This window comes from Rhodnius prolixus, unplaced genomic scaffold (assembly GCF_049639745.1).
Source record: "Rhodnius prolixus isolate KJV_2025 unplaced genomic scaffold, Rpr scaffold_3, whole genome shotgun sequence".
NCBI lineage: Eukaryota > Metazoa > Arthropoda > Insecta > Hemiptera > Reduviidae > Rhodnius > Rhodnius prolixus.
The window spans coordinates 54,090,792-54,112,792 of record NW_027411603.1 but is presented as its reverse complement, the minus strand read 5'-3'; the positions used below and the strand labels follow the sequence as shown (position 1 = coordinate 54,112,792).

At 32.1% G+C, this 22,001-nt stretch overlaps 1 protein-coding gene across 1 annotated transcript in view; it reads right to left on the bottom strand.

The window, feature by feature from the left end:
* Positions 1-9,369, bottom strand: part of LOC141453638 (uncharacterized) — a 430,113-nt gene extending 420,744 nt beyond the window's left edge. Inside the window, exon 1 of the mRNA XM_074127093.1 lies at positions 9,211-9,369. The gene's annotated coding sequence lies outside the window, so the exon portion shown is untranslated. The remainder of the gene's footprint in view (positions 1-9,210) is intronic.
* Between the last annotated feature and the right edge of the window lie 12,632 nt (positions 9,370-22,001).

Below are 22,001 nucleotides of genomic sequence, written 5' to 3'. Positions count from 1 at the left end.
TGTCCGCTAATTTACTTCCCATTTGGAATTTTCGATTACATATTTAATTCCAAATTTAAATTTAACAGGGATTAGTAAAATGGTACTTTAGAAAATCATTACCCCCACCTCTCACCATCACCATCAATCGATTTCTCCGGGAAAATGTTTGAAATAAACGTTTATTAGAATTAAGTGAGCAATGAACGAACTAAGTTTAAAAGGAAATCGTTGGAGTCATTGAGGTTGGCTAGTTTGGTCCAAAAGCTTATAATATAGTCACAGAACCACGGATCAAATTTGGACTTCCTGTGAAATTTTTTGTTCCTGAGTATTAGTGGGCGTACCTCAGCACCGCGTTGAGCACCACAGACAGACATACAGAACAATAGGTAAACAAAAATTCTGTTTCTTTCCTTCACTTAGGGGACCTCAAAATGGGATAATTCTGGTAAAAGTGGAAATAGCGATTACGGCACGACCACAAGACTTCCTTCTCACCTAATGCAGAGGGCGGAAGTAATTAAGCGGACAGACAGTGAGCCCATAGCAGTGCTGAATATTTCCTGCAATGATCCTGATAGAAAACCGGAATCAATTATTTTACAAGCCACTTGATAAAATTCCAATCATTTGGAATCGCTCCGATTGCTTATCGCTGTTAACGTGGTAATTATGCTCAATGATGTTGTTTAGCCGGTTGGTAGGCATAATTTATTCTCTATAAAATCAATTTCATGCCCTGACCCCTCTTGCACTCTCACCAGAATGTTAGAATTTCAGTTCTGAATTACCATCATTTGCCAGCTATTGCGTTGTATTCCTTCCCCTCAAAAAATGCACTAAAGTACTAGAATCAAAATGCCCTACTGACATTAAAGAAACGATATTTAGCAGCTTCATTCATTCGATGAGTCACTTTGAGACCGCAGAAGAAGATGATGATACCCAAGAAGGACCTCTGGTGGTTAGAATTCACTAAATAAGCTATTTTCTGCTAGAACTGTAAGAACTCGCCACAGTTCTCTGTTCTTTAGAGGAGCACCACGGCAGACTGTGTTCAAAAGAGAAGCGAATGAGGGACATCTTGTCTTACCTGCGAAGCATGAGCTCTCTAGCATGGTCAGACCAGAGATGATCTTGTCTCAAAATACGTTAGGCTAAAAAGTAGATTAAGCTATACCTGCTTGATTTTTCGAGGGGTTGGTATGAAAAGCCGGCTGTAGAATGCGTTACGATGTAACATCTGTCCCACGTTCTATTAACAGTAATAATGACTTCGATTAAATATTTGTTGATGATTAACCAACCAATAACAAACAAATATTTCGTCAAGAAATTGTGGTCCATACTGAAGCATCAATAAAATATAAAGTCTCTTAGCAACCATTCTAAACAAAGTGATTTTTTTTAAAAAAAAATCTGAATCCGGTAAAGAGGAGCCAGCGTGGCCAAGCGGAAGAATAGACAGAATAGACGAGAAACGACACTACAGTCTCGTTTAAAACTGAATCCTGGTGGCAATATTTGAAAATTTCCGAAATTCCTTGGAGGAAAAAATTAGAAGGTTATTTTTAAGGGAGGGGATGGAGAGAGAATAGGGGATTAGTATTCCATGTTTGGGGGAAAGGAACACAATTTATGGAGGAACAAAGAGGAGATGTTGAATAAGTGAGGGACTGTGATATCCCCATATTGACTGCTATCTTCATTCCCGATTTAAATGGAAATCTCGCCCAAGTCATGGAACCCAAAATATGATGTGCACTGATCCGAAATTCACTTACTACGATTCCCCGATCAGCTTACAACTGATTTCCAGTTACTTTAAACTTCGAATGCTTTAACTTCCTTTAATTACAGCAAATTTTCAAATCGTGTTTTAGTGAAATGTTTACTTGATATTATTTAAAAGAGTTAAATGGGAAAATCCAAGACTCCAAAGAAAATCGTGGGAGCGATGTTGGGAGAAATCTGGAAAATGCGGAAATCCCATCTAAAAAGTGCAACTTCTGCTGGAGAGTTTTGTCCACGAAGTTACCAACAGGTCCCTTAATGATATTCTTATGAAAAATAATATCAAAGCTTCCAGCAATATTTGGCTAGCATCAATTCAGTGTGATGTACGATTCCAATAATTGTTTAGGTTAGAGGATTAGATATATTTTGAACTTGGGCTGGGGTAAGTCCTGTAAAATTTCTATTGTGTATTTTTAATTTAAATCGGCCAATCGTCGAGCTTATCCATACTTTGCACAACAATAACGTAACTGAACAATACAAATTTATTGGAGCAATTTCCATCGTCGTTTATAATTAGACCATAATTCATTTATAATGGAGCGTGGTAATTATTAATTATCGATCAGCCCGAGGTGTGGCAGCACAGGGTGATTCATTTTTGGATTCTTTTTAATTATGAGGGTTAATTAGGGCGCCCAAATTGGCCCTAAAATCCTTTGTAGCCTTAGTTACTGATCGCTAATCGGGACACTCCTTAAAGGTGTGTGAATTTGTGCTCTTCTATTTCTGTTTTCCTCTTCTTCAGATTGAGGCTGAAAGTCTGCCTTGAAGATCCACCATTGATATCTTCTCCTGTACGAGATTAAAGAGGGCTTCTCGCTCCCTAGAGGCTTATTCAGCTTCGTCGAGACAAACCTGTGCTGGGTATTGAGTGACTCCCGACGACTTGCCCGAGTTAGTTTAGATCAGATACAATGAGGCAATTTGGGATCAATGACTCCCGCACTCCCCGGGAGTTCATCCATTTTGAGATGAGGATCTTTTGAACAATTTACTCCTCACTGATCCAGGTCAAACCTCAAATAGGCTTCAGCGATGGAGGGTGACCCAGAAAACAGTTTGAACGATACTCACAACGTCTGAGAACGACTAGTTTCTAGCTTGTCCATGACCGGGCACCCAAATCGGCGAGGATTAATTCTACATTTTCTGGCGCTTTTGACCATCCGGAAGCAACTATACCGGAACCTAATAAAAACTCATTCTTCCAGTTTACCCATTTTCTTTGCAATTTGAAATTCTAGAAATGAATTTAATACTATTTTCAGGCGTCACGGTATCCGAGCGGTTACAGGCGAGACCTGTAAAGCTAAGATGTATTGCGGTACTAGTCTAGCCCTTGGATTTTATTTAATGGTTAATAAAAGAAATTTACAGTAAAGTATGTTTGCTAGTCGTCTCCGCCCACGACACCTAATTGATAGCTGGACGTTAAGCCTGCCTGAAAAAACAGACGATTACTTTACTTTACTTTTAATACTATTTTCTATGATCAGACGGCGAAACTGTATCATGTACCTAATAGAGGGATGGTATCCTGAGAAACCTTTAAAATACCAAGAAAAAAAAAATTGCATTCGTAAAGTTCCACGGTTTCAAAACTATAATAACTGAAGCGACTTTTGTTTCGAAACAAGTATAAAGTTTTTTATAGTCTACGACTTCTCGTGTTTGAGATATTCTAATGAAACACACACTAACTGACATCAGTTTCATGATCGAAGGATCTCGAAACATTGATTAAACCAAATGTCGATTGGATGCGATCACAAGTCTTTCCTGTTAACAGCAGCAGGTAAATTTATAAATGCATGATTGGGAAAGAAATTCAGAGATATTGATTGGCTACGTACTGATCGCAACAGTCCAATAACGTGCTCAATGGACTAATTATGGAGTGTAATGCGAGCTCACTAATACGGACACAGGTAAATGGAAAATTTTCCACATTCTGTGGGCGTGCCTGTTACTCCTTCAACAAAGGGAATAAAATCATCAGCAAAATAGTAATTAGGGATAATTAACTCGTATTTAAGTTGTTTCATCTTTTTACTTTCTCTTATCACTTGTAAGCGGAAGTAGTGCGATCGCAAAGCATTTTAGGAATTTTATTTTCATCGAAAATTAAAATTGTTTTTAGATGAATGTTGCAAAAGAATGGCTAGTGAGGAGAACTTTCCAGGGAAGATGTTGCGGTGTCAAACAAAATTGTGCCCAAGTTGACAGGAAATTATCCACGCTGTTTCCGAGGCGGGAAAAACCAACTGAAAAATCTAAACAAACGGTGTGATTCGGCGACTTCTCGTTTTAATGTCATCCGGTCCAAACACTCGGACATCTCACAGATTCATCTACAACATAAATAGAATTAAACCACATGATCTTGATGATAGCTACCATTGAAATGTACGTATCCGACGAGAACTGAATAGAGAGAATCTGTAGATCCGCTATACTTTTCGTTACAGGAGTCCAGAACTCCGAAGAGGTGGTTGTTGTAAACTTTCCTCTGGAGTTGATTTTTCTTTTCTTAATGTTTGGAATTGGAAATGAAGTGATTGTTCTTGGAATTTACAGAACTGAACCGCTGCCAAAACCAGTCGACTGTTGCAAAATAGAATTATCTATTAAGAAGAACTAAAGAACGTTGGGACTGAATTCAGTCTCTCTTAGAGAAGATACCAGGGTGAAAGTTGAAGTAAAAAGAAATGAGCTCTCGTAGGATCTAATCATAGAGCCGGAAGGGGCAGTTTAATACATATAGAGTGAGGAGGCAGCAGAGTATACCCGTTGAGGGCGGCAAGTAGGGACGGCAGTAGATATAGTCGCTCACTCAATCCCCACACATGCTTTGACATGCTAAATACTCTACACTGACACTGTGTAATAGAGAATACTTTAAGGCGCTGTTAGTGTCATTCAGTGGGAAGTATTATCCCACTGACAGCACCTAAAGCAGTCAGCACACCCTCCAGGCCTCCTGCCTCAACACACAAATGATTTAGGCATTTCTCCACGCACAAACACAAACACACACAGATCTAGGTCTACACAAGTATCTACTTAGCCTTGAACCAACAGTGTTTCTTTGCTGCTCCTTTCAAGACTGAAGCGTCGTTAAGGACCTCATCTCTGCTCATACCTCAGCTTCCGCGGTTATAAATAAAGTGGTAACAAGATAACAACTCTTGACAGCAAATTAAATGCATAAACTTATTTTTTTTAACGCAAAAATAATTTAAAGAGAAACATTTTCCCTAAACGCATTATACATATTTCTAAATTTCTTTGATGGCTCAAAAAGAAAAAAAAAACTCATGTACAGCCAAAATGTTGATTTTCTCTTTAGAAAAACCGCTGTGAAAATCCATTTTCCTGAAACGCAGCTTCCGAATCACAATTAATCAGTTTACTGCTCAAGTTCGAAAAAAAAACCTTTTGTCGACTCGAAGCTAACTCGAAAAGTCTCACTTCCGGTGAACAGTTGATCTTCCAAGTCGGGATTTTAGTACATATTCCTCCTCTCCCTGAACTCCGCATAAATTCTGCTTAAAGGATGTTTACAAATTATAAGCTATTTCGTAAAACGGCATTCCCGTAAACCAACTTGCAACAAATGTTTGTATTACGCTTTTCGTACTTATTTAATTTACCTACTTAAGAGGAAAACCTGACTATCCCCTTCCCTAAAAGAAGCCCTGGAACTTTCTTGGAAATGTTTCGGATAAAAATTTGAAGATCTTCATGAATGCGATTGGTGAAGACGTCAAGTCAGGGGAAAAATAAAGTCAGAGACTTTTTTTTTTTGAAAAAATTGGGAAAAACTAAGTTCTAAGATTGAGAAAGTAATTATCTCCTGCAGGTTGAGTATTTCTAAATGAGTAAGCTGTGCATAATACTTTCTCTGCAGGACCGGATACGGGGTACAGAAGTCCAAAACGGAAATTTGCTTCTTCAATGATGGGGCCCTTTTGTAAAAGTTCTTTATCTAAATATCGGCCAAATTTCGCGTAAAGAATACCAACTGGTTTTAGTCTCCTGATAAGAATGTTAATTTAGAACTAGATCCGCCATCGTTCCACAAATATCCACCGCAAATCTCTTCCCCATCGGCACTAGAGAGAATATGCCACTCTAGTGGAGATCTGTGCAATCTGCAGCCCGCATGTAACTTAACTTGCGGCCCGCAGTACATAATTGAATTAAAACTCTATCAAGAACCAACACTACTTCTAAATAGTTTAATTAAATTAATTATTCTCTATACATATATAGTTCAAACTAAAAATATTTGCCTATGCCACCATTCATTTAGAACAGTCTTTACTTGGGGAAAAAAGAGAGAAAGACAATTAATATTTATCGATGTTAATCCGACTATATTATATCGGTCATTATCGATTAAACATTATTACGATAGATACCTCCCTGATGACTGATGAGCTTAAGCTTTAATATTTTCAAAGATGTGCGATTCCTGAGCAAGTATCCAAACTTAAGTACTGCAAGACACCCAAAAGTAGCAATACTAGTATTTTAAATTAACGCGCGACAACTTCAAACTCGTCAAAAAAGGATCAGATTCGACTCTTAATAGACATCAAAGGATCGATACTTGAGAGCACACATCAAAAGAAACAAACTAGTCAGAGATTACGCAAAAGTGAATCAGTTTTATAATTTAAGGTAACACAATAACACTGAAGAAACAAAGAAAAGATCGCCCAGTAGTTATTGTCCTCTAACTGTCTATGAGATCCTGATAGTATTTAAAATCCGACCGACAAGTTAAAACTTGAAAAATTACGAAAACTTATCAAAAATATTTGAATTTTGTTTTGTAATAATGAATGATTCCAGCTCCAAATTTTCAATTACAAAAATTGTACCGGAGCAAAGTGTGGAGAATACTCAAAACCTGGGGCGGCTGTTGGTCTAGTGGTCAAGAGCGTGGTTTTGTAAGTGGGATATACCTAGTTTGAATCCCTTTTATGGCTAAAAATGGCTACTTTTTATTTGTTACAAAAAAATTGTTTATAGTTATGAGCTTCGGCCCCCCGTCCACGACACCTAATTGGTAGCTGGACGTTAAGCCCCGCCTGAATTAAAATGGGCGATTACTTTACTTTAATCAAAACCAAGCGTGCCACTGGAGAAATATCGGTGCTGTTAACATCACATCGTTACCAACCATCATGTTCAAGTATACGCCAAATTACTTTTCTAAATAATTCGTCGAATTCTAAAATTTTGCTCCACAAAGAAGGGACAGATAAGGGAGGCTGAATGGAGAAATAAGTAGTCGTTCTTTATTCAGACAATCTTTCCGGGCAAGTAACTTCTCATCAACCAGGAAAACTAAGAATCTGGTTTTCGTCGAGCGGCGTCGCACAATAGTTTTTTGAACTTCCCATTTGCACGTGTCGTCATTTTGCAGGTTGCTTCTTTTTGGCTAAGCCCGCAGTAGTAGTTTTTAGGTTTATTTACAACAAAGTGGTACACACACACACACACACATTCACAATCTAGTTCAACAAATAAGTATACGAATTTTTACCGTGAAAACTGAATTCCTACTAATACAAACGCACTGAATAATCTAGTGAAAGTAGAAGCACGGTGTTATCTAGTGAAAGTAGAAGCACGGTGTTATCTAGTGAAAGTAGAAGCACGGTGTTATCTAGTGAAAGTAGAAGCACGGTGTTATCTAGTGAAAGTAGAAGCACGGTGTTATCTAGTGAAAGTAGAAGCACGGTGTTATCTAGTGAAAGTAGAAGCACGGTGTTATCTAGTGAAAGTAGAAGCACGGTGTTATCTAGTGAAAGTAGAAGCACGGTGTTATCTAGTGAAAGTAGAAGCACGGTGTTATCTAGTGAAAGTAGAAGCACGGTGTTATCTAGTGAAAGTAGAAGCACGGTGTTATCTAGTGAAAGTAGAAGCACGGTGTTATCTAGTGAAAGTAGAAGCACGGTGTTATCTAGTGAAAGTAGAAGCACGGTGTTATCTAGTCTATCTTTAAAAATGAAATAAAAGCCAAAATTATTAGAATCATTGGGTTCATTTTGAAGAATCGGCAAAAGCGAGAAGAGATGATGATCCTAGTCCATAAGATCCGCTATCTTCCTGGACCAAAAATTTGTTTAACTCAATTTTGGCGCCCCACCCAAAAATAATAATTAAAGTTTGTGCCTTCTCATAATAAATATGTAATTCTTGTAAATAACCTTTTGAAAAATAATATCTTAATTTAAAAAAGGAATTCAATAGAGAAATTTGAGCTAAGATTTCGCCCTCTGGGTTCAAATTAATATCGGGAAATTGAAGGGTTGTCTCCAGTAGTTGGATTTCACTTCGAGTAAATACTGATGGCAGAGAGAGAAGGGAAAGAGAGAGAATGGTTCTCTCGCTTAAGTACCAGAGCACAGAATGCGATGGTCACACTTTAGCCGCTAACAGACACTACGCCCCATTTAATTTGTAACCAACTATAGATTCTCACAAATATATTTTACTTCTCTTTTAATTATTCTTATTTAGAAACTATTAAATCATTTTCATTTGAGGTAGTGAAAAATAGTACAGAAAAATTTGAAGAGAAAAAATCGATAAACCCTTTTTTTTAAAAAAAAAAAATAATAATAATAGAAAAATAACAGAAGAAAAATCCACTTTGTGAAGTCGCTACAATGTTTTGATCGATTTGGTAAATATTTCAGAAGCAATAATAACATCAAAACGATATAAATACCTAGTTTGAGATTTTTGTTGTTTTTTTTATCTTTGGTCGTAGCCTAGTTTATTCCCGGAAATATTGTCAACTTGCATCATCATTTATTTTTTTTAAAAAAGCATCATTATTTAGCGAGCCTCAAAACGCGCTTTTTAGCAGGAAATGTCATTTTTTGTGTACACATCGGAAGTTCAAATAAATGAAATATATCGTTTCCAATTTTTTTTTCTTTTAATCGATTCTCTGATCACACAACAGATAATTAAATGAAAAGGGCCAAAAACTAAATGGGTAAACGAATTCTCGTCTTTATTGTAAGCCACAGTTACAATAATTTTTAAAAAATTATAAATAAAAATCCTAATACAATTATCAATAATTTCTTGGCTCAACAATTAACCACCTGGAGGAGGCGCTCTGGAAGTTAAGAAAAAGGCCGTTTTTTAAACTGGATTATTTTCCAAATTGAATTGCAAACAGTTAAAACGTGAATTGTTTAATATTTTATTCTATAAAAGGAAAAGCTTTTCCAATTGGTTTAGAGACAGCTTTTATTGTACTTTTTTTAAAAAAATATTTTTCTGATTTTTCTTAATTTAAAATTTAAATTTTCCATAATTTAAAAAACTAAATAAAATAACATTTAAAACAAGCCGATAATAATATGTCCAAAAGTACCAAAAAAAAAAAATACTCACCGATTATGTCAAGTGATAAAATTAAAAAATACGCAAGATTTATGGATCTCGGTAGCGAAGTTATCGGAAGTTTGGATATCAACTGTAAGAACTCTCACTGTTTACAGCGCAGCAGTTCACTGGTGCGAGGGTAGCGCACTACTGCACGTCTTCCGCTCTAGTATTAAATCCTGCCACCAGATAGCGACACTGAGCCACCTTAGTTTATTGTTTGACGGCCGCTTCCTTTACCTTCTTTTAACCATCGTATCCGTCCATCAATATTATTATAACAAAACTTTTCTATTCTTTATTCATTTCCGTCTATACAGAAAAAAAAACAAAAACATTTTCAGTCACATTTTGGGCTGCGAAAACCAGATCTCTAACTTAACGATATTCACAACGTATTCGTACATAATATCTCACCTTCTGGTGAGCGGTGTTGCGCTTTTAACCGCTTTATTCCTCTCAGACGGTGTAAAGTTAAATATTTAGAGTTAATTAGGAACGAATTTTAAAGCATTCTTTCGTATATGTGTTCCAAGATATAGTAGAGACAAGTATGTTTCTTCTAATACAGTACAATTCACAGAAATCAAGATAAAATTAATAATAAGTCATTATTAAAAAGTTTTAGATAATTATAAACTTTGAAATACAAATACAAAAGCATAGACAGACATATTCACGGTCCTTAGATCGTCTGAAGAATCGTCAATTTATAATTAGCAAGTCAGGCTTCAAAAAACACTTTATATAAATAAATAAATTAAATAGTACTTTCTTGCCAAGGAGGAAAAAACACAAATGAAAGAGTTACAATGAAGCATGTAAGGAACAATAATAACAAAGAGATGAGAAATAAACATAAATAAAAAACTTATAAAAGGTCACCCCTAAATAAAGTAAATTAATGAAAAACAAGTAAAACCATGAAGTTTATAGTTAATCGACAGTAAATATTTTAAATATAATAATAATTATTGCAAATTCAGAAATTAATTAATAGTTAAACTCCGATATTAAGAGGAATCTATATTGGCAAGCTTCTTTGCAAAAAATTTGATCAGACTTAGCCAATCCTTCCCATCCAAATATTCAATAAATTCATCAAAATTTAGACTGCGCTTTTTTAAAAAATTTTAGGCGAAACTCAATCAGATCAAGAAAAAATTATACGGCTACCTAAAAAAATATTGACGGCTATACCATAAAATTCTGGGAGTGGTACCCTAAAATAAGAACCTTGCCGGGAAATACTGCAGGAATGAACTTCCAAATAATTAAGTGGAAGTTTAGGATGTTATGAAGAGGGGAAGGTACCCAACGAAGGTTTTGATTTTGGCTTTGGATCTTTTCAAGTTCCATAAAGATTTGGTAAGGAGGAATTGCCGCGAGCATGCGACACAAAAGGGTCCGATAAAGAAGACAACAAAGCGAGATGAGATTGTCTTAACAGTAACGTGTCTTAGGTTTTGATTGTTTCCTAATTAATCAGTAGTATTATTTATTCAATTGACCAATTTTTAATTTAAAAAATTCAATACAAATTATGTTCTATACGTGCCTTCTGGAAGAGAAAATCTATTTCGCTTTTCTCCTGGTTCTATACATCAATAACGTTCTGATTAATATAAGATATTTTCAAGATGGGAGCTCTCTAGATAAAAGGTATTGTCAGGCGTCGAGCCTCTTTTGTTGCTAGAGTTTATATTAGGCTTTCAACAATGGAAATAACAAAACGCTTTTTATTTTCAAAAAATATTAATCACATATCTTTAGCACTGTTCAATCATTCATGCGACCAGACCAAGACTTCTACTCAAATTGTATACGATGTTAAAAGAAAATTACAAAATTGTTATGAATCCAAAAAAAATGTTTTTTTAATTATCCGTGTGTGTGGAAAATGAAGCTTGGAGAAAGCACAGGGTTTGTATTTTTTGTAAATATTTCATAGTGGTAGGCGTCACGGTAGCCGAGCGGTTAAAAGACTAGACCCGCAATGCTAAGGTGTATTGTTGGTTTAGTAGGTTCGATTCCCCCAGTCTTAGGCCTTGGATTTTATTTAATGGTTAATACAGTGGTTCTTAACCGGTATTCCGCGGAACACTGGTGTTCCGCGAATATGGTCCAAGTGTTCCGCGAAATTTCAATTTTAAATGTATTGAAATTTAGAAACTTAGGAAAGATACGAAAACAAAAAATTGTTCCTTTTTTTTAATTTGAATTTAATTTTAAATTCTTGCTAAATACCGAATTTCAAATTATTTAATGTTAGTGTTCCGCGAAAAAAATATATACATGTAATTGTGTTCCGCGTCATTGAAAACGTTAACAACCACTGATATAAAGGGTTGAAAATTTTTTTGTTAATGAAATTCTGTAAAATTATGGCCGTTCTATATCTCCCACTGTGAACCACGTAATGATATGGAATTTTTTTCTCTTGTACACTTTGTTTTTCTCAATTATAATCTATAGTTAATTTGTGCACAGATCTAAAAATGTAGAAGATATAAAGGGTTGAAAATTATTTGGGTCATGAAATTCTGTAAAATTGTGGCCATTCTATATCTCCCACTGTGAACCACGTATTCGTATGAAATTTTGTTTTCTTATACACTTTGTTTTTCACAATTATAAACTATAGTTATTTTGTGCACAGATTTATAAATGTAGAAGATATAAAGGGTTGAAAATTTTTTGGGTCATGAAATTCTGTAAAATTATGGCCGTTCTATGTCTCCCACTGTGAACCACGTATTCGTATGAAATTTTGTTTTCTTATACACTTTGTTTTTCACAATTATAAACTATAGTTATTTTGTGCACAGATTTATAAATGTAGAAGATATAAAGGGTTGAAAATTTTTTGGGGCATGAAATTCTGTAAAATTATGGCCGTTCTATATCTCCCACTGTGAACCACGTATTGGTATGGAATTTTTTTCTCTTGTACACTTTGTTTTTCTCAATTATAATCTATAGTTAATTTGTGCACAGATCTAAAAATGTAGAAGATATAAAGGGTTGAAAATTTTTTGGGTCATGAAATTCTGTATAATTATGGCCGTTCTATATCTCCCACTGTGAACCACGTATTGGTATGGAATTTTATTCTCTTGTACACTTTGTTTTTCTCAATTATAATCTATAGTTAATTTGTGCACAGATCTAAAAATGTAGAAGATATAAAGGGTTGAAAATTTTTTTGTTAATGAAATTCTGTAAAATTATGGCCGTTCTATATCTCCCACTGTGAACCACGTATTCGTATGAAATTTTGTTTTCTTATACACTTTGTTTTTCACAATTATAAACTATAGTTATTTTGTGCACAGATTTATAAATGTAGAAGATATAAAGGGTTGAAAATTTTTTGGGTCATGAAATTCTGTAAAATTATGGCCGTTCTATATATCCCACTGTGAACCACGTATTCGTATGAAATTTTGTTTTCTTATACACTTTGTTTTTCACAATTATAAACTATAGTTATTTTGTGCACAGATTTATAAATGTAGAAGATATAAAGGGTTGAAAATTTTTTGGGTCATGAAATTCTGTAAAATTATGACCGTTCTATGTCTCCCACTGTGAACCACGTATTCGTATGAAATTTTGTTTTCTTATACACTTTGTTTTTCACAATTATAAACTATAGTTATTTTGTGCACAGATTTATAAATGTAGAAGATATAAAGGGTTGGAAATTTTTTGAGTCATGAAATTCTGTAAAATTGTGGCCGTTGTATATATCCCACTGTGAACCACGTAATGATATGGAATTTTTTTCTCTTGTACACTTTGTTTTTCTCAATTATAATCTATAGTTAATTTGTGCACAGATCTAAAAATGTAGAAGATATAAAGGGTTGAAAATTATTTGGGTCATGAAATTCTGTAAAATTGTGGCCATTCTATATCTCCCACTGTGAACCACGTATTCGTATGAAATTTTGTTTTCTTATACACTTTGTTTTTCACAATTATAAACTATAGTTATTTTGTGCACAGATTTATAAATGTAGAAGATATAAAGGGTTGAAAATTTTTTGGGTCATGAAATTCTGTAAAATTATGGCCGTTCTATGTCTCCCACTGTGAACCACGTATTCGTATGAAATTTTGTTTTCTTATACACTTTGTTTTTCACAATTATAAACTATAGTTATTTTGTGCACAGATTTATAAATGTAGAAGATATAAAGGGTTGAAAATTTTTTGGGGCATGAAATTCTGTAAAATTATGGCCGTTCTATATCTCCCACTGTGAACCACGTATTGGTATGGAATTTTTTTCTCTTGTACACTTTGTTTTTCTCAATTATAATCTATAGTTAATTTGTGCACAGATCTAAAAATGTAGAAGATATAAAGGGTTGAAAATTTTTTGGGTCATGAAATTCTGTATAATTATGGCCGTTCTATATCTCCCACTGTGAACCACGTATTGGTATGGAATTTTTTTCTCTTGTACACTTTGTTTTTCTCAATTATAATCTATAGTTAATTTGTGCACAGATCTAAAAATGTAGAAGATATAAAGGGTTGAAAATTTTTTTGTTAATGAAATTCTGTAAAATTATGGCCGTTCTATATCTCCCACAGTGAACCACGTATTCGTATGAAATTTTGTTTTCTTATACACTTTGTTTTTCACAATTATAAACTATAGTTATTTTGTGCACAGATTTATAAATGTAGAAGATATAAAGGGTTGAAAATTTTTTGGGTCATGAAATTCTGTAAAATTATGGCCGTTCTATATATCCCACTGTGAACCACGTATTCGTATGAAATTTTGTTTTCTTATACACTTTGTTTTTCACAATTATAAACTATAGTTATTTTGTGCACAGATTTATAAATGTAGAAGATATAAAGGGTTGAAAATTTTTTGGGTCATGAAATTCTGTAAAATTATGACCGTTCTATGTCTCCCACTGTGAACCACGTATTCGTATGAAATTTTGTTTTCTTATACACTTTGTTTTTCACAATTATAAACTATAGTTATTTTGTGCACAGATTTATAAATGTAGAAGATATAAAGGGTTGGAAATTTTTTGAGTCATGAAATTCTGTAAAATTGTGGCCGTTGTATATATCCCACTGTGTACCACGTATTCGTATGAAATTTTGTTTTCTTATACACTTTGTTTTTCACAATTATAAACTATAGTTATTTTGTGCACAGATTTATAAATGTAGAAGATATAAAGGGTAGAAAATTTTTTGGGTCATGAAATTCTATAAAATTGTGGCCGTTCTAAATATATCCCACTGTGAACCACGTATTCGTATGAAATTTTGTTTTCTTATACACTTTGTTTTTCACAATTATAAACTATAGTTATTTTGTGCACAGATTTATAAATGTAGAAGATATAAAGGGTTGAAAATTTTTTGGGTCATGAAATTCTGTAAAATTATAACCGTTCTATGTCTCCCACTGTGAACCACGTATTCGTATGAAATTTTGTTTTCTTATACACTTTGTTTTTCACAATTATAAACTATAGTTATTTTGTGCACAGATTTATAAATGTAGAAGATATAAAGGGTTGAAAATTTTTTGGGTCATGAAATTCTGTAAAATTATGGCCGTTCTATATATCCCACTGTGAACCACGTATTCGTATGAAATTTTGTTTTCTTATACACTTTGTTTTTCACAATTATAAACTATAGTTATTTTGTGCACAGATTTATAAATGTAGAAGATATAAAGGGTTGAAAATTTTTTGGGTCATGAATTCTGTAAAATTGTGGCCGTTCTATATATCCCACTGTGAACCACATATTCGTATGAAATTTTGTTTTCTTATACACTTTGTTTTTCACAATTATAAACTATAGTTATTTTGTGCACAGATTTATAAATGTAGAAGATATAAATGGTTGAAAATTTTTTGGGTCATGAAATTCTGTAAAATAGTGGCCGTTCTATATATCCCACTGTGAACCACGTATTCGTATGAAATTTTGTTTTCTTATACACTTTGTTTTTCACAATTATAAACTATAATTATTTTGTGCACAGATTTATAAATGTAGAAGATATAAAGGGTTGGAAATTTTTTGAGTCATGAAATTCTGTAAAATTGTGGCCGTTGTATATATCCCACTGTGTACCACGTATTCGTATGAAATTTTGTTTTCTTATACACTTTGTTTTTCACAATTATAAACTATAGTTATTTTGTGCACAGATTTATAAATGTAGAAGATATAAAGGGTAGAAAATTTTTTGGGTCATGAAATTCTATAAAATTGTGGCCGTTCTAAATATATCCCACTGTGAACCACGTATTCGTATGAAATTTTGTTTTCTTTTACACTTTGTTTTTCACAATTATAAACTATAGTTATTTTGTGCACAGATTTATAAATGTAGAAGATATAAAGGGTTGAAAATTTTTTGGGTCATGAAATTCTGTAAAATTATGGCCGTTCTATATATCCCACTGTGAACCACGTATTCGTATGAAATTTTGTTTTCTTATACACTTTGTTTTTCACAATTATAAACTATAGTTATTTTGTGCACAGATTTATAAATGTAGAAGATATAAAGGGTTGAAAATTTTTTGGGTCATGAAATTCTGTAAAATTATGGCTGTTCTATATATCCCAATGTGAACCACGTATTCGTATGAAATTTTGTTTTCTTATACACTTTGTTTTTCACAATTATAAACTATAGTTATTTTGTGCACAGATTTATAAATGTAGAAGATATAAAGGGTTGAAAATTTTTTGGGTCATGAAATTCTGTAAAATTGTGGCCGTTCTATATATCCCACTGTGAACCACATATTCGTATGAAATTTTGTTTTCTTATACACTTTGTTTTTCACAATTATAAACTATAGTTATTTTGTGCACAGATTTATAAATGTAGAAGATATAAAGGGTTGAAAATTTTTTGGGTCATGAAATTCTGTAAAATTATGACCGTTCTATGTCTCCCACTGTGAACCACGTATTCGTATGAAATTTTGTTTTCTTATACACTTTGTTTTTCACAATTATAAACTATAGTTATTTTGTGCACAGATTTATAAATGTAGAAGATATAAAGGGTTGGAAATTTTTTGAGTCATGAAATTCTGTAAAATTGTGGCCGTTGTATATATCCCACTGTGTACCACGTATTCGTATGAAATTTTGTTTTCTTATACACTTTGTTTTTCACAATTATAAACTATAGTTATTTTGTGCACAGATTTATAAATGTAGAAGATATAAAGGGTAGAAAATTTTTTGGGTCATGAAATTCTATAAAATTGTGGCCGTTCTAAATATATCCCACTGTGAACCACGTATTCGTATGAAATTTTGTTTTCTTATACACTTTGTTTTTCACAATTATAAACTATAGTTATTTTGTGCACAGATTTATAAATGTAGAAGATATAAAGGGTTGAAAATTTTTTGGGTCATGAAATTCTGTAAAATTATAACCGTTCTATGTCTCCCACTGTGAACCACGTATTCGTATGAAATTTTGTTTTCTTATACACTTTGTTTTTCACAATTATAAACTATAGTTATTTTGTGCACAGATTTATAAATGTAGAAGATATAAAGGGTTGAAAATTTTTTGGGTCATGAAATTCTGTAAAATTATGGCCGTTCTATATATCCCACTGTGAACCACGTATTCGTATGAAATTTTGTTTTCTTATACACTTTGTTTTTCACAATTATAAACTATAGTTATTTTGTGCACAGATTTATAAATGTAGAAGATATAAAGGGTTGAAAATTTTTTGGGTCATGAATTCTGTAAAATTGTGGCCGTTCTATATATCCCACTGTGAACCACATATTCGTATGAAATTTTGTTTTCTTATACACTTTGTTTTTCACAATTATAAACTATAGTTATTTTGTGCACAGATTTATAAATGTAGAAGATATAAATGGTTGAAAATTTTTTGGGTCATGAAATTCTGTAAAATAGTGGCCGTTCTATATATCCCACTGTGAACCACGTATTCGTATGAAATTTTGTTTTCTTATACACTTTGTTTTTCACAATTATAAACTATAATTATTTTGTGCACAGATTTATAAATGTAGAAGATATAAAGGGTTGGAAATTTTTTGAGTCATGAAATTCTGTAAAATTGTGGCCGTTGTATATATCCCACTGTGTACCACGTATTCGTATGAAATTTTGTTTTCTTATACACTTTGTTTTTCACAATTATAAACTATAGTTATTTTGTGCACAGATTTATAAATGTAGAAGATATAAAGGGTAGAAATATTTTTGGGTCATGAAATTCTATAAAATTGTGGCCGTTCTAAATATATCCCACTGTGAACCACGTATTCGTATGAAATTTTGTTTTCTTTTACACTTTGTTTTTCACAATTATAAACTATAGTTATTTTGTGCACAGATTTATAAATGTAGAAGATATAAAGGGTTGAAAATTTTTTGGGTCATGAAATTCTGTAAAATTATGGCCGTTCTATATATCCCACTGTGAACCACGTATTCGTATGAAATTTTGTTTTCTTATACACTTTGTTTTTCACAATTATAAACTATAGTTATTTTGTGCACAGATTTATAAATGTAGAAGATATAAAGGGTTGAAAATTTTTTGGGTCATGAAATTCTGTAAAATTATGGCCGTTCTATATATCCCAATGTGAACCACGTATTCGTATGAAATTTTGTTTTCTTATACACTTTGTTTTTCACAATTATAAACTATAGTTATTTTGTGCACAGATTTATAAATGTAGAAGATATAAAGGGTTGAAAATTTTTTGGGTCATGAAATTCTGTAAAATTGTGGCCATTCTATATATCCCACTGTGAACCACATATTCGTATGAAATTTTGTTTTCTTATACACTTTGTTTTTCACAATTATAAACTATAGTTATTTTGTGCACAGATTTATAAATGTAGAAGATATAAAGGGTTGAAAATTTTTTGGGTCATGAAATTCTGTAAAATTATGACCGTTCTATGTCTCCCACTGTGAACCACGTATTCGTATGAAATTTTGTTTTCTTATACACTTTGTTTTTCACAATTATAAACTATAGTTATTTTGTGCACAGATTTATAAATGTAGAAGATATAAAGGGTTGAAAATTTTTTGGGTCATGAAATTCTGTAAAATTATGGCCATTCTATATATCCCACTGTGAACCACGTATTCGTATGAAATTTTGTTTTCTTATACACTTTGTTTTTCACAATTATAAACTATAGTTATTTTGTGCACAGATTTATAAATGTAGAAGATATAAAGGGTTGAAAATTTTTTGGGTCATGAAATTCTGTAAAATTGTGGCCGTTCTATATATCCCACTGTGAACCACATATTCGTATGAAATTTTGTTTTCTTATACACTTTGTTTTTCACAATTATAAACTATAGTTATTTTGTGCACAGATTTATAAATGTAGAAGATATAAATGGTTGAAAATTTTTTGGGTCATGAAATTCTGTAAAATAGTGGCCGTTCTATATATCCCACTGTGAACCACGTATTCGTATGAAATTTTGTTTTCTTATACACTTTGTTTTTCACAATTATAAACTATAGTTATTTTGTGCACAGATTTATAAATGTAGAAGATATAAAGGGTAGAAATATTTTTGGGTCATGAAATTCTATAAAATTGTGGCCGTTCTAAATATATCCCACTGTGAACCACGTATTCGTATGAAATTTTGTTTTCTTTTACACTTTGTTTTTCACAATTATAAACTATAGTTATTTTGTGCACAGATTTATAAATGTAGAAGATATAAAGGGTTGAAAATTTTTTGGGTCATGAAATTCTGTAAAATTATGGCCGTTCTATATATCCCACTGTGAACCACGTATTCGTATGAAATTTTGTTTTCTTATACACTTTGTTTTTCACAATTATAAACTATAGTTATTTTGTGCACAGATTTATAAATGTAGAAGATATAAAGGGTTGAAAATTTTTTGGGTCATGAAATTCTGTAAAATTATGGCCGTTCTATATATCCCAATGTGAACCACGTATTCGTATGAAATTTTGTTTTCTTATACACTTTGTTTTTCACAATTATAAACTATAGTTATTTTGTGCACAGATTTATAAATGTAGAAGATATAAAGGGTTGAAAATTTTTTGGGTCATGAAATTCTGTAAAATTGTGGCCATTCTATATATCCCACTGTGAACCACATATTCGTATGAAATTTTGTTTTCTTATACACTTTGTTTTTCACAATTATAAACTATAGTTATTTTGTGCACAGATTTATAAATGTAGAAGATATAAAGGGTTGAAAATTTTTTGGGTCATGAAATTCTGTAAAATTATGACCGTTCTATGTCTCCCACTGTGAACCACGTATTCGTATGAAATTTTGTTTTCTTATACACTTTGTTTTTCACAATTATAAACTATAGTAATTTTGTGCACAGATTTGAAAATGTAGAAGATATAAATGGTTGAAAATTTTTTGGGTCATGAAATTCTGTAAAATTATGACCGTTCTATGTCTCCCACTGTGAACCACGTATTCGTATGAAATTTTGTTTTCTTATACACTTTGTTTTTCACAATTATAAACTATAGTTATTTTGTGCACACATTTATAAATGTAGAAGATATAAAGGGTTGAAAATTTTTTGGGTCATGAAATTCTGTAAAATTATTACCGTTCTATGTCTCCCACTGTGAACCACGTATTCGTATGAAATTTTGTTTTCTTATACACTTTGTTTTTCACAATTATAAACTATAGTTATTTTGTGCACAGATTTATAAATGTAGAAGATATAAAGGGTTGAAAATTTTTTGGGTCATGAAATTCTGTAAAATTATGGCCGTTCTATATATCCCACTGTGAACCACGTATTCGTATGAAATTTTGTTTTCTTATACACTTTGTTTTTCACAATTATAAACTATAGTTATTTTGTGCACAGATTTATAAATGTAGAAGAAATAAAGGGTTGAAAATTTTTTGGGTCATGAAATTCTGTAAAATTGTGACCGTTGTATATATCCCACTGTGTACCACGTATTCGTATGAAATTTTGTTTTCTTATACACTTTGTTTTTCACAATTATAAACTATAGTTATTTTGTGCACAGATTTATAAATGTAGAAGATATAAAGGGTAGAAAATTTTTTGGGTCATGAAATTCTATAAAATTGTGGCCGTTCTAAATATATCCCACTGTGAACCACGTATTCGTATGAAATTTTGTTTTCTTATACACTTTGTTTTTCACAATTATAAACTATAGTTATTTTGTGCACACATTTATAAATGTAGAAGATATAAAGGGTTGAAAATTTTTTGGGTCATGAAATTCTGTAAAATTATGTCCGTTCTATGTCTCCCACTGTGAACCACGTGTTCGTATGAAATTTTGTTTTCTTATACACTTTGTTTTTCACAATTATAAACTATAGTTATTTTGTGCACAGATTTATAAATGTAGAAGATATAAAGGGTTGAAAATTTTTTGGGTCATGAAATTCTGTAAAAATATGGCCGTTCTATATATACCACTGTGAACCACGTATTCGTATGAAATTTTGTTTTCTTATACACTTTGTTTTTCACAATTATAAACTATAGTTATTTTGTGCACAGATTTACAAATGTAGAAGATATAAAGGGTTGAAAATTTTTTGGGTCATGAAATTCTGTAAAATTGTTGCAGTTCTATATATACCACTGTGAACCACGTATTCGAATGAAATTTTGTTTTCTTATACACCTTGTTTTTCACAATTATAAACTATAGTTTTTTTGTGCACTGATTTATAAATGTAGAAGATATAAAGGGTTGAAAATTTTTTGGGTCATGAAATTCTGTAAAATTGTGGCCGTTCTATATATCCCACTGTGAACCACGTATTCGTATGAAATTTTGTTTTCTTATACACTTTGTTTTTCAGAATTATAAACTATAGTTATTTTATGCACAGATTTATAAATGTAGAAGATATAAAGGGTTGAAAATTTTTTGGGTCATGAAATTCTGTAAAATTATGACCGTTTTATTTCTCCTACTGTGAACCACGTATTCGTATGAAATTTTGTTTTCTTATACACTTTGTTTTTCACAATTATAAACTATAGTTATTTTGTGCACAGATTTATAAATGTAGAAGATATAAAGGGTTGAAAATTTTTTGGGTCATGAAATTCTGTAAAATTATGACCGTTCTATGTCTCCCACTGTGAACCACGTATTCGTATGAAATTTTGTTTTCTTATACACTTTGTTTTTCACAATTATAAACTATAGTTATTTTGAGCACAGATTTATAAATGTAGAAGATATAAAGGGTTGGAAATTTTTTGAGTCATGAAATTCTGTAAAATTGTGGCCGTTGTATATATCCCACTGTGTACCACGTATTCGTATGAAATTTTGTTTTCTTATACACTTTGTTTTTCACAATTATAAACTATAGTTATTTTGTGCACAGATTTATAAATGTAGAAGATATAAAGGGTAGAAAATTTTTTGGGTCATGAAATTCTACAAAATTGTGGCCGTTCTAAATATATCCCACTGTGAACCACGTATTCGTATGAAATTTTTTCTTATACACTTTGTTTTTCACAATTATAAACTATAGTTATTTTGTGCACAGATTTATAAATGTAGAAGTTATAAAGGGTTGAAAATTTTTTGGGTCATGAAATTCTGTAAAATTATGGCCGTTCTATATATCCCACTGTGAACCACGTATTCGTATGAAATTTTGTTTTCTTATACACTTTGTTTTTCACAATTATAAACTATAGTTATTTT